Here is a 16,414-nt window from a genome sequence, read left to right on the forward strand (position 1 = left end):
AAATCTTGTCCTCTAAATTTGGAAATGTCCAACAAGACTGTCTGTGGAGGCAGTATTTCACCTCTAATAATGCAACGGAGCTGTGTTTCTATGAATGGGTACTGGATTTTTTATTTTTTCCCCTCATGCATACACATGTGTAGGCACAAACGAACACACACAAGGGCGGTGTTATACATAGTCCGCGCTATTCTTGGGATATACTACACTGTGCCAGTGAAAGCAAAGAAGAACAACCCTGGATTTAAAATAAGTGACGTGCCAATTCCTTTTTTTTTTTCTTTTTATGGGGAGAAAAAAGTATTTGTTTGAGCTCAAAAGGAAATTGTTGTCTTCTGTACACAAACTAAATGCTCCAATCCTGTCTCACAAGTGACTTCAGCAAAGTGTTTCCATTCCAACATATAACTCAAAGGAAAAACGCTGACGTGCTGTTTAGTGACCTTAATATTTCAGAGATTTGCAAAAAAAAAATTAAAAAATAAGTACTTACGTAAAGACCCATTGCATCTGAATGGTATAGAAACAAAACACAGCTCTGTGGGTGTTTCATTCAGCAAAGATAAACTCCTCTCGACGTGATTAAGTCCTGCAGCCAAAAAGGATCCCCGGGAACCCAGTTAAGCGTCTGAGTCAAGAAACTTGAAGCCCTGAAGTTGAGTTTCACTCAGATGGAGCACAACAACGGCGCTGTCTACCTGCTGGTGACAAAACACGGCCGGACCTAATGAGAGGTGTGTCCTAAAGGGTCTCTTACTCATCACCAGAGAAAAATAAGATCGTCAATATATGTACAGTCACCACATGTAGTTATGTGGAAGATATTGGTTTACACGTCCTGTAGTGTACTTGATCGTATAGTAAGAAGTGAAAAAACTGGTCCGGTATCAGTTATTGAGTTGTATGCATTATACCATCCCCATTCTTGCGAAAATAGTGACGTGAGAAATTTACCTATTTAACAAGTAAAAAACTGACAATAATTGGAAAACATGAAATGAACATTTTGAAGTTTGACCCTGGTGTTTGATTCTAACTGTCATGGTTCTGCTTTTTGATTCCCTGTGTTCATGTGTTGAGTTTCGTTCACGTTTCATGTTTGTTTTATTTTGTTAAGTTCTTGGTTTCCTGTCTTGTGTCCCTTCTTGTTATCATCTCACCTGTGTAATTGTCTGCCCCGCCCTGATTGTTTTCACCTGTGTCTCCTCTGAACCTGTGTGTATATATAGTCCTGCCTTTCCCTTTGTCCTGTCGAGTCACACTGTTTTTCCATGTCTTGTTGTGTTCTGGTCGTACTTGTCTCTAGCCTTGTTTTCATGCTTTCGCGATTCTTGTTACTCGTAGTTCATGTCTCGTTGTAGTTTTTGTCTTGTCATGTGTAGCTCACTTTTTCAATGGATTATGTTTCACTGAAATTTTTCTTTCATCAAGTTGAGAATTCAAAACACCTCTCATTGGATTTCCTCAGCTGTACCTCAGTCCAAATGCCCCTCACACTTTTTTGCCATACAGACAGAGCTACATACCAGCGTAGCTCCATAGTTATGTTGTTGCCACAGCAACTCATCCAGATAGGCTGGTGATGTCTAGAGGCACAGATCTGATTTGACCACTTATAAATAAAGGTGTGGACACTTGATTCTAAAGATCTGATCCAAGAAAGAAATCAGATTTGCCTGTAGTCTGAACAAAGCTTTAGTTTTGCTGAAAATTATACAACTCACGAATACAATGATGTTGATTTTTGGTACTGCGGCAGACTGGCGACCTGTCCAGGGTGTACCCCACCTCTCGCCCAATGACAGCTGGGATAGACTCCAGCCACCCCTCACAACCCTCCAGGCGACAAGCGGCTAAAGAAAATGAATGAATGAATGTTTTTAATTTAGATTTACTGACTTACTCTGTGAACCCTTGAGTCTTATGCATTACAGTAAGTTTTGGTAAAAACTTTTCCACCACACTGATCTTCATCTCCCCATGACATGCAACCCTGAAACAGAAAAGATTCCTTAAAATAAGATACACTTGTAAACCATATATCCGACCAAAGACAAAAGAACCACCGCCAAACAATGCAAAATACTCAAGTGCCAATTATTTTCAGATGTTTGCGGGTAGATTTGTTTTCTTTAAGGGGCCCTTTTCGATTTGTGACCTGTGTTTGTGTGTGTGCATGATGCGGATTTGGATTGAGTTCAAATTTAACTGCGAGGACTATGGAGGATCTCTGGCATCCCCTAGGTGAGAAGAATAAAACTGTGATTTGTAGTCAGAAGTTCTGCCAAGGAAGCCCGTAGCTTGAAGGCTCGGAGACTCACGAGACAGACGTGAACACACAGTAAACCATTCACAAATGTCAAAAATGCTGTTTAGTTTTTTTTGTTTTTTTTCATCGCTTGATCCGTTACGCATCAGTCTAAGAAAAGAAAAAAAAAAGAGAAAAAGACATTAATTGGCCGTTCGGAGACACAAAAAGAAAGTTTTCCTTTGTTGTGAATCTACATAAGAGTCACCACCATACATTATCATGAATAATACATCCATATCTCCTCCATAGCCACGGGTGGTAGGGATTAGATAAAGCGCCATAAATAAGCTTCAAAGCCCGCTGTATGCCGTTTTGTTACACCTCGCCATAGAGGCCTTTCTTTTAATCACAAACTTAGCCTTAGCTGGTGGGGCCCTTTTGTAGCGATTGTGCTGGTGTCGCTATTAGTGCGGGGCGGCCCCGTCTGTACACACGTATTCATTTACCTAATTAACACGGAACTCACACTGGGAGTCAAATGAAAGCTACCGTAGGGGAGTCGCAGAGAACAAAGCCTGGCGAGGAAGCCCGGCTTCCTACTGTTGCCAGCGACTGGATCACCGGGGGGAAGGAAAAAAAAGCAAAGACACCCGGACAGGGCTTTGGTTATGTGGTTAATCTGAGACATAGGTGATGAACTGACATTGTTGTCTGAAATGTCCTTTATGTTCTGTTTGTCTGTCAAATGCTTCCTCTGCAAATCATAGTAGAGAAGGATCAGTGTTGAAGGTCTTTAATGTACAAGAAGATGTCAGATATATTGTTGTCTATCAGGAGCATCCGATTTTACCATAACATGACAAACCACTGCTGACAAATGTTAAAGCACGAACAAGAGAGGCAAACACTGTAATCACACTATAATTAATCAGCGTATGAGGACCTCCACTTGACTCTGTAGTCAGTAGATCTAATGAGGACATTATATTTCAATCTGTGCAGCGAGTCCTTACAGTATCTTTCAAAATATTCATAACGACATGCAACAAGGCAAAGCTTACCGCAACTAAGCTTTGTAAAATCTTCATTCAGCAATACCTCTGCTACATTTTCAAAAAGGGGCATTTAACCTCTCAATTCACATACACCGATCAGGCATAACATTATGACCACCTTTCTAATATTGTGTAGATCTCCCTTGTGCCTCCAAAGCAGTTGTGACTCATCAGAGAATGGACATGGACCTTTTGAGGGTGTCCTGTGGTGTCTGGTAACAGAAAGTTGCCAGACACAACTGTGGATCCTCCCACAGATACTTGATCAGTTTGGGATCTAGCGAATTTGGAGGCCAGGTCAACACCTTGTGCTGTTTTCCATGTTTTTTTGAGTTGTTCCTATATCGTTTTTGTGTGTGTGCCTGTGTCAGGCTGCATCCTGCTGGGGATGGCTGCTGCCATCAAGGAGTGTCATTGCTATGTGGTGGGGGGTACCTGGTCTGGTCTAGGTGGATGGTTCATGTCTAAGTAACATCCAGGTCCAAAGGTTTCCCAGCAGAACACTGAATTGTCATAAGATGGTCAATGTTATTTACTTCTCCTGTCAGTGGTTTTAATGTTGTGGCTGATCGGTGTAAATTAACAAAGCAATTAGAGAGAACTGGCATCAGCTGCTTAATGCGGAACCTCATTTTGCTGTTTTCTTCTTCTTCTTCTTCTTACTGCTCTGACACACCTCTCAAAAACAGAAGAATCACTTCAGCCTGTTGACACAACTTAATTAACTACCAATAAACATAGTCATTGCCATCTCCATGATGTCTGGTTCATCCACAAAAAGTGATCTGGTGATCTAAATTCATTTTTTCCTTACAGAAAAAAATAAATAAAATTACAACAAAACTTATATAGACCACCACTGACTTGTAGTCTAAAATTATCTCTGCTGGATTTAGATTGACACGAGAACTGTACATAGGGAAAACCTAATTAGTAGATTTACACACACGTTTATTTTTTTCTCACACAACACGACAAATGAGAACCTCGGCTATTAATAAAATCTCACTTCTGGAGATCTTCTACATGTGTTTTTGTTGTAGATCAGGTCAATGTTGAAGAAGTGTACGGTAACCCCATCTCGGCAGAAACACACAGCTCAAAAGTCTGCTTGACAGTTGGATTGAAACCATTCCACAGTCTGTGTTCATATCGCCACTATCTGTCACTTCCTCTTTGAGGTGGACGCTCCCGTTCTGAGTTAATTTAAAAGAGTTGGTCGTCTTTAAGGACTGATTATCTTTAATTAACATAGCAAGATAGATGCTCATCTATCCGCCTCTTATCTTTGTCTTGTGCTCTGTTAGGTAATTTCCAAGGCTTATCACTTGCTGCAGTGTAATAGGTTGAACTAAAAGACGTCTATTATGTGAAAAGTCATACTGTAATGTTGTTTTTTAATGCACTCTAATTAACTTTGCAGGATAAAGCACTTTTCTTCTGCAGCGATTTACAGAAACTAATCCTATAATTCCCCAGTAACCAATGTCAGTGAACTGGACGGTACGCTGCATTCCAAATATCGACATCTTTATTGGTTTAAGTTCACTGCATTTCAGTGTTGGTCGGTCATAGGTTTAGTGGAAACAAGAAACCTGGGAAACAGTGTAAGTGTGTCTGAAATACTATGATAATCAAAGAGTCTATGGCATCCAATACTGTCTACTGTCTGAGACCGGCAACTGTGGTATGTTTAAGGTCGGAAATCTTGTGATAAGCATGGACTGTATTAGGCAACCAAAAATGAACTTGCAGGTCTGTGAAGACACAAAAAAAAGGCACAGAACAAATGCTCTGAGTGTAGTGTTGATGGATTAAGTAGCCGCATTTTTATCACATGTGAACTGACCGACTGGTATTTGAAAACAACTTTGTCATTATTCACTTTGCTAATCTAATCTAAATTAGGCTAGTAACCTCAGAGTTTTAAGGAAACTTAAGGCTAATACTGGCACCACAAAAGAAATGCTAAATAAATATTTAAGCTCCACCCCTTTACGACTAACAGAAACATTATTTTATTATTATTATTCTGTATACATGCAGTATTATGTCACATGAGATTATTACATGTTTGTGATGCGCGCGCACACACAACTGCGGGGATTAATTACGAGGGCTTGGATATTGCATCAGCAGCCAATTATCACCTGAGGAGAGTCTGCTGGCCTCAGTCGGTTGGCAGCCATCAGCTATCCCTTCCCTCCCTCCCTCCCTCCCTCCTCATCACGCCTCACCCCAAAATCAGCCGCCCGTCAGCTCTCAGCAAATTGAATGAGGAGCCGGTGAAACGGATTTCCACACAAACACACAGTGACAACAAATCTGGGGTCGCAGTAATAAACTCTAATTTATCAAGAAGAATGAAGGATGAAGGATGCAACCTGGTCAGGGTATGATCTGCGACACGGGTAAAAAAAAAATTAAATAAATAGCGGAGGGACAGGAGAGAAACAAGTGATCCGTTTAAACTTCCTTCATGTGGGAAAAGTCTGCTATGTTTTATTGGCGGCTGCTGGCCTGTTTCACTGGAGCACCCAGGTGTCCTTTATTCCTAAGCGCTGTGGAAGATTTTCTTTTCTAGCTGACAACAGAATGAAAGGTAGGAGGCCTGTGGAAGATTAGAAAGAGCAGTTAAAGAGAGATGAAGAAGTGACGGACAGACGCCGAGACGGACAGAGAGAGAGACGGAGGGCGGAGGGCGGAGGGCATCTCATGTAATGTTGATTTCAGTGAACCCAGATTCGCCTCTCACCGGCGGCCTGACCTCCCCTGACTCGGATGATCCTTGTTGCCATGGAAACTGGCAAAACAAGTGTGACACTCCTCTGCTTTTGCCACCCCCACCCCGCCCGCCCCCTCTGAGTGATGAAAATGAATGTGGCCCCGGGATCAACACGCAGCCATATTGGCAAAAAATCGATACTTTTCCCCCTCTGTCTTGCGTCGGTCCAGTAAACTGTAACATATCAATCCATATGTGTGCACGCTCTACACTAATCCTCGCTGTTTGTGCGAGTTGTGTGTGCGTGCATGGGAGGAAGAGAAATATGTTGCACTGAACAAAAGCTGCCCAGCGTGTTTGAACCGCTCCATTAAAACAATCTTTGTTTTTGATGCAGACAAGGAGAAAAAGAGCGAGCTGACTGAACACAGACTTGTTGTCAGTCTAAGATGGAGGTTTTTTTTTGTTTCGCTGTTGTTTTGTTTTGCTTTTCTTTAAATTCTGTTTCTCATTACCGCGCCGAGCCTCAAGCAGTGAGGGGTAAAAAAAAAAAAACGAACCAGAGCAACTGTGCCTGAGCCCAGGGCCCCACAGGAGCCACGGGGGGTCCCTACTTTGATGGAGGCCTGAGCATCATTAGAACAGATAGCATGATGGGGTCAGAAACACACTGCTACCACTGCACCGCTTCTGCAGGCTCCTAGCAGCACTGGCTCTGACAGACACAGAGACAAACAAACAAAGCTTTTTCTGTGTGATTTCTGATGTATCAAATTAGGAAAAAAATACCCAATGAAAAATGAAGAAAGGAATAAAGAAAACAAGGTTAAAACAAACACAGAAAGAGCAGGACGCTGGAATATATGACACTGGGTTAACAGAAAGTGGAAATTCATTATGTAACCCATTGAGGTTCTCACGGAAAGTTCACCGTTCATGAAAAATGAATATGAGCTAGCTCTGCCTTTATAGGCGTCATAAAAATTATACTGTTGTACTTAAATTTTTTAATAAAGTGACTGCGAACATTTAGGGAGACTGGCATATGTTAATAAGACCGAGAGGAGCAGGCTGTCCAAACAGCATCGCGGAGGGACAATCCTGCTCTAAACCATCCCTGGTCCTCAAAGGTCAACCATATTTTTATAATAGCAGCCCTATGGCCAACTCTAAATCTGTCCCCCAGAATATGGAAGCCGTCCAGTGAGAAGGTGCTGGAGATAAAGCCTAGTACCTGCGCGAGGCGTCGTTACGACAGTCTTTATAGGCGGGCAGGATAGAAAGATGGGACTTGGAATAGGCTTTATGTTTTAAAGAGATGGCTTTAAGTAAATTTCTGTCATGTGATGAAGTGTGGCAATTGGTAGTGTCTCAATTCTTGGTAGATATATACCGTACAATGAATACTTTGCTATATTGGTCTTGACTTGAGCATTCATTCATTCATTTTCTGTAACCGCTTGTCCTCTGGAGGGTCGCGGGGGGCCTATCCCAGCTGTCACTGGGCGAGAGGCAGGGTACACCCCGGACAGGTCGCCAGTCTATCACAGGGTGAACACAGAGAGACAGAAAACCATTCACACTCACATGCACACCTACAGCCAATTTAGAATCACCAATGAACCTAACGAGCATGTCTTTGGACGGTGGGAGGAAGTTGGAGTACCTGGAGAGAACCCACACAGACACAGGGAGAACATGCAAACTCCACACAGAAAGGACCCCGTCAGCTGATGGATTCAAACCCAGAACCTTCTTGCTGTGAGGCACCAGCTAACCACCACCGCCCTTGACTTGAGCAGCCCACTATGTATAGGCTAACACACTGCCTGGCCAAAAAAAAATTCACCACCTGGATTTAACTAATCAAATAGGTACGAGCCTCCTATTGGATAATTACTGCATGGGTGATTATCTTTCAGCTGGCAACAAGTTATTTAACCCCAACTGATGCAATGAGTAGCTTCTCATTTCTTAAACATGAAGATGTATGTTAGTCTGTTTGAGAAGGGTCAAATCACTGGCATGCATCAAGCAGAGAAAATATCTAAGGAGATTGCAGAAACTACAAAAATTGGGTCAAGAACTATCCAACTGGAAAACTGGAAGGATAGTGGGGAACCATTATCTTCAAGGAAGAAATGTGGTTGGAAAAAATCCTGATCAGTGATCATTTAAACGTTTGGTGAAATAAAATCAAAGAAAAACAACAGTAGAACTCAGGGCTATGTTTAATAGTGAAAGTAAGAGCATTTCCAGTGCGAAGGGAAGTCAAAGGATTGGGGCTGAACAGCTGTGTAGCCTTAAGGAAACCACTAACCAGTGAGGCTAACCAGGAAAAAAAAAGGTTTCAATTTGGTAGGGAGCATAAAGATTGGACTCTGGAGCAATTGCGCAAGAGTGGTTCATGGAGCATCATTTTCACACATTGATTGACCACCACAGAGTCCAGACTTTAACCCCATTGAGAATCTTTGGGATGTGCTGGAAAAGGCTTTGTGGTCAGACTCTCCCATCATCAATACAAGATCTTGGTGAAAAAATTCATGCAACACTGGAAATAAATCTTGTGACTTTGCAGAAGTTTATGGAAACAATGCCACAGCGAATGGGTGCTGTAATCAAAGCTAAATACGGTTCAACAAAATATTAGAGTGTGTGACCTTTTTTGTGGCGACTTCGTAGTTTGCATACTTTCTGTATGAGATAATGCTAAACTTCTACATTATAAAATATGTTTACAGTGGCTTAGCATTTTAGCTAAATGCACTTAGCTAAAACAAGGCTGGAAGTTGTGAACAAAAAATGCTTGGCTTTCAAGTTTTCTTTCAAGATTGCCGCTGCTAAGCAACTTTAGAGACCAACGAGGTTAACAGGTCAGCAAACTAATGGACGACTAACTTAATGTAGGAAATACAAAGGCAAAATGATGAGGCTGTAGGGAACATCAACACCGTCCTCAGACATATCAGTTAACAAAGAAAACTCTATACGACTAAATCACAGTCTATTCACTTCCCATCCACCTCTGTCACAACTCCTGAACTCTGACCTTACTGAAACGTTTGATTTACAAGCCCGTGAAAACAACAAGAGATGTGGTCTCTTCTTGTGAACGAGGTACACACAGTCCCGTCTGAAGGCAGCAGTTGTTAGCTTCTGGTTTTTACCTTGACTGATTTCTATCGGTTATATGGTACCAGACCATGTGATACAGCAAACAAACCCATGAATGTATTTCGTTAAGCAATCTGGGTGTACTAGGTCATCAGAAATGAATTGTCAGGGCGCAACTTTAATGTAAGGATAGACCCATCAGGCATAACATTATGACCACTTGTGTAATATTGTCTTGGTCTCCCTTTTCACTCATTAGAGATTGGTGGACATGGGCCTTCTGAGGGTGTCCTGTGGTGTCTGGTACCAGAATGTTGTTAGTGGGGGCCTTTGGGTCCTATGGGTTGAGGGGAGGAGCCTCTGAGGATCAGGCTTGTTCCAGTTTCCCAGCAGAACATTGCATTGTCACAAGATGGTCAGTGCTATTTACTTCTCTTGACAGTGACAGTGTCTCCTGATCGGTGTATGCCGCATTATTGTTAAGGGGGTACTCCCAAGATGTACTAACCATGAGGAGCAATAAGCATGTGAAACTTCTATAATTCAGAAGGTTTTTCAAATAGTCTGCATTACAAGTTGGAAGTGTGGGGTTAGAAAAGGAGTGTCTGATGGAAGCCACTGTTGAACCGCCTCATGAAAAGTATCACTCCACATTTTTGAAACTTGATGCAACAAGTATAAAAGCCAGGATATCACAGCTTCTCCAGACCATCCTTCTAAAACATGACTCTCGTTCGACTATGGAAGGGCAACCTAACTATCTTATGCTGTTTCTACGTATCCATTATTGTCCTTGTTGAGGATTTTTTTCATTTTTTTTTTTTCATTTTACTTTCTGACACCAGAGAACATAACGACAGTATACTCTAAGAATCAATAAAGAACTGAAAGACGTTGTGTCTGTCACCGGAATTGGATTTCCCCATGTGGGATGTCTGGACGATGATGAGTGACAGTCACCAAAAATGTCAAGAGAATGAGTTATCCGTCAGTACGTGACTTCCTCTTCATAGCTGTGTGTAAAAAGCCAGTATGAACACCAGCCGGACCGAAACAAAAGAACTGACTTACTATTTTTTCTTACTTTTTATAGTACCAAATTAACCACACTTTAAAAGAAAAGCACGAACAGTTTAACAGCATGTTAATGAATATTGTTACAGTGTGAGGCTCTGAGAGGTCAGCACATTAAAAGAAAACTTGTTTCACCACAGTTTGCTCCGGACAATCGTCGACTAAAATGTGGAAATGAAAGCACCATGTGAATCACATCAGAGTTGGCTGGTTGTTGATACTTGAGTCCTAGTCCTGCCTCACTGATCTCCTTTATTCCCACTTTATCTGAGCATCTGCATGAGTGTGTTTGTGTGCGAGTATATGTTGGGTGTTGATGTTGGTGCTGTCGGGATCTCCCAGGGTTGTGTGTGTGTGTGTGGGCTGTGATGAGACCCTGTCTCGGACACGATGCTGCTCTGTTAAGGTCAAGCCCTACAGAATGTCAGAGATGATGACACGCGCTGAAAGGTTTCATCTAATCCCTCCATTTCCCCTCTTCCCCTCCGTCCCTCCAATCTGTCTACCCCACCCCACCCCACCCCACCTCCGTCTCCGGCCCGCTCACTCACGAGACAAGACAGACATATACCGGCCTTCACCTGCAGTCTGCGTCAAGACTCTTTGCCGGTGTGTGTCTATGTGCGTGTGCCTAAGTAGCGTCAAGCCATGCCATCCCACTAGTAAGGCCAGATCAGAAATGCCTGAGGCCACTGTCTCTGTGCCTGCATGCTTGGTCTGGTCTTTAAAGCCCACTGTCAATCATCTTCAGTCCTCACCTGAAACACACATATTTTTACAGGTATTACATTGATGCTTCAGCACAGTTAACTAATTACCTTCTGTTACTTTAACCACATTTTATATGTAAGAGCTGCTACAGTAAGAGTGACAATATTTTTATTCTTCTCTGGTCTTTACTCACTGCAAGAAGTTGTGGGCTTTTATTCTGAAAATACAACATACACAAAGTCCTAATTCGTCACGTGACTTTTTTGTTGACGCCGCCATATTGGCAGGAAAACTGAGGAAAAATGAATGGAGCCAGCGCTGATTTCAGGCCGCTAGAGTTTACTGCGCACTTTAAACAAGATAGAAATTGACCAGTACGAGACAAAACTCGACAGATTATATATCATGGGCCCTTATCATGCCACAGGTATGCTTTTTTCGAGCATTAAAAGAGCAAGCGCAGACAATGTTCCTGATGTGCAGTATCCGGGTTATCCGTATCAGTAAAAAATCTGGAGTATCTCTTATTTTCTGAGAAAGTTCATGACAGTAACGTAACTACAATAACGTAACTGTTTAATCCCGAATTTCTTTCTCTTTGTGAGTAGTTTTAGTGCTGAATGAGCAACACCCCTTTGTAATCCACGTTATAAACATTAGCCTAATTTGCCTTTACGAAAAGAAATCTGTTTGACATTGTGTTAAAAACATGCTAAATAAACAAGACATTACACTTGGAAAATGCTGGATTCTGTACCTGATAAAAAGTGATCGCTACACAACCGAAATCCGTTCCGTTTTCTCGTGCTCGCTTCTTGCGCGTTTTATTACAGTAATCCACATCTGCCGTCTTGCGGGAACTTTGGGAATCCCAGAAAACGATTTCCCCTTTACTTTTCCCCGACTATTCTGGCTTCCTGGGGCACAACATCTGTCGACCATTTTTGGATCTAACTGGTACAAGGACAAGTTAGTTAGTTGCTCGCAGTTGTCAACTGAATAATAATTCGACAAGCGTGCCTTCCTTCCAGTATGGCGGTGTTGTGATAGCCGGTGCAGGGTGACTTCAGCTACCGGAGCGCTATACAGCTTCTTTGTTATAGGTTCTAGTTTCTTTGCATGCTTTTATTTTGAAGAAGCAGTTTGCTTCTTTTAGTCTGAAAATCTAACATACCCACTCTCTCTTTGGTCCCTGATGGGACCTTTTTCTTTTTGGAAAATCCTGGATTCAGTAGAGCTTGTTCATCAGCTCCTGAAAGTTTAACAAACTTTCAAAATAAAATATCCAATCCTACAGCACTGGGTGCTTTTATTATCTCTTTTATATTTTATATTGAAAGTGTTTGTGTGTCTACTTGTGGGAAGCACATTTGGGTTGTACTTTTGTACTGATACAGACTGGTCTCAGCTTTTGGATAGCAAGCTTAGACTGTGTTTATCTCAACAAAACAATGACAAATTCAGTTCAATATATTCCACACTCAGTACAGATTTCACAGTACTGACAATAATATTTGCCCCCGTGTGTCAGAGATGCAAAATGACTAAAAGGTGATCTCCTACGAAAGCTTTGGAGTTGCCCAAAGAGTTTTAGAGACGCTGTATTTCTTTGACTTTGAAGACTCTGATCCTGAAACTGTGGATATTGGGGGACATGATTTGAGTATACGTTAACTTCTACAAAAAAAATATTTTATTCTGATTGCCATTAGAGCAGTGAAGAAATCTGAAAATCAATAAGACAGTGGATCAGTGAGCTTGTACCTTGGGAGTCCTCTTCCCTCATTGTATGTAGTTGACTATATGGGACTATATGATATGTCTTGGCCCAACAAGAGAAATCATAGTAATGTCTGCTTGTGTATGCATCTGTGTGTATATATTCACGTAGAATGTAAGGAGTTAAAGAACCATAAATGAGAAGAGGGTGAGTGGGAATCACTGGATGCTGTTTCCTTAATGCCTTAAAAAAAGAAAAGATCGATAGCATAGTCCTATACCACAGACGTTAAAGAATGCTTCTCGGTGCAAAGTGCAGGAAAAAATCACGAGCAATCCTCTGTGATTTCAATTATTCCCATATCTGATCCCCTCAGATCTGTTTGAAATAACAAAGTTTAATTCCTCCTCTGTTCACCTTCACACAAAGAACGCCTCGTGACAGTCTTTGGTTGCACGTGAAAGCAAATCTAATTCTGTTATTTCTAAACAGCGTCAAATGGATTCAATTAAGCTGCCATGAAAAAGAATGTTATTTACACCTTATGAGATTACCTGGACTTAATTTCCCGGGGTTTTAAATAATTGACAAACAGCATGTGCGTACTTAACTAAGCCTCGCATTATGCGCACAGTTGAACATGTCATCAGTTAATCTTAATGCTTTTTTACTTCTACGTTTCCTTCCTTTTTCCCCCTCTTTCCCATCGCTCGGCTGCACCGTAGTTAACACTTATTAAATTAGCAGTCATCCAGTGATCAAACAACAACCCTTTTCCGTCGAGCCGACTGAATGACGGCAGAGGTCTCCTCAACATCTGGTGAGATGCCGAGTTTGGTAAAGGGAAGCGCAGAAGCCTGGCTAATTATCTTATTACAATTCAAAATCAAATACTCTTTCTGAAAACAGTACAGCTTGGATTTGTTTCCTTTCTTTCTTTTTTTTTTTTGCACCAGTGAGCAAAGAAACAACGTTGAAATCAAGATGCCTGGCTCCCTTCCCCTGCACCCCCCTCAAACTGTCATTTATCCTCTCACCTCTGTGGATTGAGTTTGGAAAAACTGAGGAATGGCAGAGATGGAGAGAGCTGAGGGAAGGGGGAGAATGAAGGTTTATATAAAGAAGAAGCAGCGCTTGACGGTAACTGGTTGAGATTAGCGCCTTAGGGGTACAGCGGTGGCTGTGATTTTGATACTGCGCCCCCAGCTAAACGCTGAAGGCCGCCTTGCCTAGAGGAGTCTGCCTTCACCCACAGGCAGTCAAAGATTGTTTTCTTACCAACATCTCCTCCTCCTCCTCCTCCTCCTCCTCTCCACAGACACCTGTCATATCCAATGTCAAAACTCCGCACAGAAAGGAAAAGACAACGCAAAGAATAAACAAAAGAAACATGCTTTTTTTAAAGGCACCCTCTGCATACAGATCTGCGAGGGTGAGGCCCGGCGTTCACCCGCCGCAGCCTGAGCCAAACCTGATTCAGAGTGCCGAGGAACAGGATTCTGCCGGGAAACGGAGACGTCTACAAAATAATATACTTGTCTCATTTACTCATAAGTGAAAATTAGGAATTAATTTAGCAAAACTGATGTCAAATTTCATTTTTTTTGCCTTTTCTTTGGAGTTCAGCTCAGCGTGCGTTACATTTTTGATAAAGCACAGTAATTATTGGCAGCAAATAAAAACTAGTGAAAGTGAAATTGTACAGGGGAGAAAAATTCTCAGCATCTTTTGAGAAGATCAGCCTCCTCGTGATACAATTCTAAGGTGCAAGGCTAAAATAAAATGAAATATAAAGAAAATAAAGACCTGAAAATGTAGCTGCAGTATAACTACTTAATTTAAAATGGTAAAGAACGAAAGCGTAGTGACTGGAAGTGCAGTACTTCCAGTCCCTATATTCATTAATTTAAATTAACATCTATCTAATCTGTATCAAATCTGTACATGCCAGCATTTTCTTGTGGGCAAATTTAGGCAATAACCTGGTTTTGACAATATAATTTGGTTTACGTGATAAATAGGCATCATGAGATTAGACAGAACATTGAGGGTGCTCGTGTTAGCCAAGGCTAAATTGCCCTTTTTTAAAAATAATCTGATATTTTAAGCGGTGAGTCAGAGGTCTGCAGCCCAGCTATTGTGAAATAGTTTCTAAATACTTATTTTTTACTTTTTTTCTCCCCCCTTTGTTTCCCTCCTCCGTAAAAAAAAACAACACAAATGACAAAATCTCATTTGAACTCACGCTGGCTTTGGAAAAATTATTTTCTATCAAATCTAGTGTGAATGACCTTTGCCACCCCGAGCAGACACGGCTGCCCGAGAAGTAAGAAACAAAAAAAAAAAAGAGAAGTGATCCCGGTGTGAAGTGGCCCTTGTTGTCTGTGTGGTTAAGCAGAAGTATGAGATGACGTGACACTGGCAGCCGTGCCAGGCGGTGTTGTTGCAACCAATGGGGGGCAGAGGACACAACAGAGAGTAATGGCTGCTACAAGCCATCAGCCTCACAGCGATAAAAACACACCGCCACATTTCGTCTGCCCTGTTTTTCTCGAGTTTAATTCCTTCTGTTTGTTTGTTTGTTTGTCGACCTTGCCGTGTCAGCTGACCTTCCTCTATCCAGGACCCCGAAGAGAGAGAGAGGGCGAGGGAGAAAGGAGGAAAAAAAAAAACAACAATGAGCGGGACACTGACATTTCTGTACGGAGAAGGAACAAACAGCACATACAAAATGCCCCCCCTCCTACTCCCCATCCACTCCCCTCAGACAAATTTACTCAAAAATATGTGCGTGTCTTGAACGTCCGAGGCTGTCCGGCTCTCGGCCACCATTGCCAAAGAAGTGTCATGGTGTCGTGACAACTTCAGCGACTGCAGTGCGACGGGTGACCCTCGGCCGGCGGAAGGGGGGCGCTGAATCCCCCACCCACCCCGGATCCTGACAGATGTCATATACCTCCTCCATGGGCACCTTCTGTTTCCTGTTCACCTTTCTCCATCCTGCAGCGTTAGGGCTCCTGTCTCCACCTCGTCAAGGCGCGCACACACAAATGCACACACGCATATACACACAAAGGAAGGAGGGACATGAAAATTGAGATGGATTTTTTTTTAAACGCCAGCGTTGTTTGACTGATGATAAAGAGACGGTAAAGATTTTAGCAGCTCCCGTCTCATTTTCACGTTTGTTTGCGCGCATCTATTTATGCCTTTTGTTTAAGTGCGGTCTGCTCGACTTAAATGCGCATTCTGCACTCTCTGGCGTTCGTATCGCCTTCTCGGAGGACGTTTCCTGTTATTTGCCAAAGGCTTTTCTCTGAGAACAGTTGGTATTTTAGTCTTAGCACACCCCACTCAAAACCTGTTTGCACAGATTTTCCCCATCATCCTTCAGACCGTACTTTGACAGAAACACTTCAACAAAATGAGATTTCGCCTCGTTACATTGTCTTATACTGTTACATCAAAAAGTGTCACCAGCCCACTCCATGAATAACAAGTCTAACAAACCAAAAAGCCTTATGATATTAGATTCCCATAAACCTTCTGCTGGCTGCCTCCTCGCCCCGGATTGCGTATCATCCACTCAAAATGCTCGGCTAGATGGAAACGTGTGGACTAAATCTGATCATGGCGCGAGATAATGTTCACTTCTCACTCCTGAAACACAGACTTGAGTAGGAAACGGAGGGGATCCTGTGACTAACCCATCAATCATGGTGACATTTTGCTCAAGTGATGGATATTCTAATTTCCCTTTT

Source organism: Chelon labrosus (assembly GCF_963514085.1).
Source record: "Chelon labrosus genome assembly, chromosome: 12".
Taxonomy (NCBI): domain Eukaryota; kingdom Metazoa; phylum Chordata; class Actinopteri; order Mugiliformes; family Mugilidae; genus Chelon; species Chelon labrosus.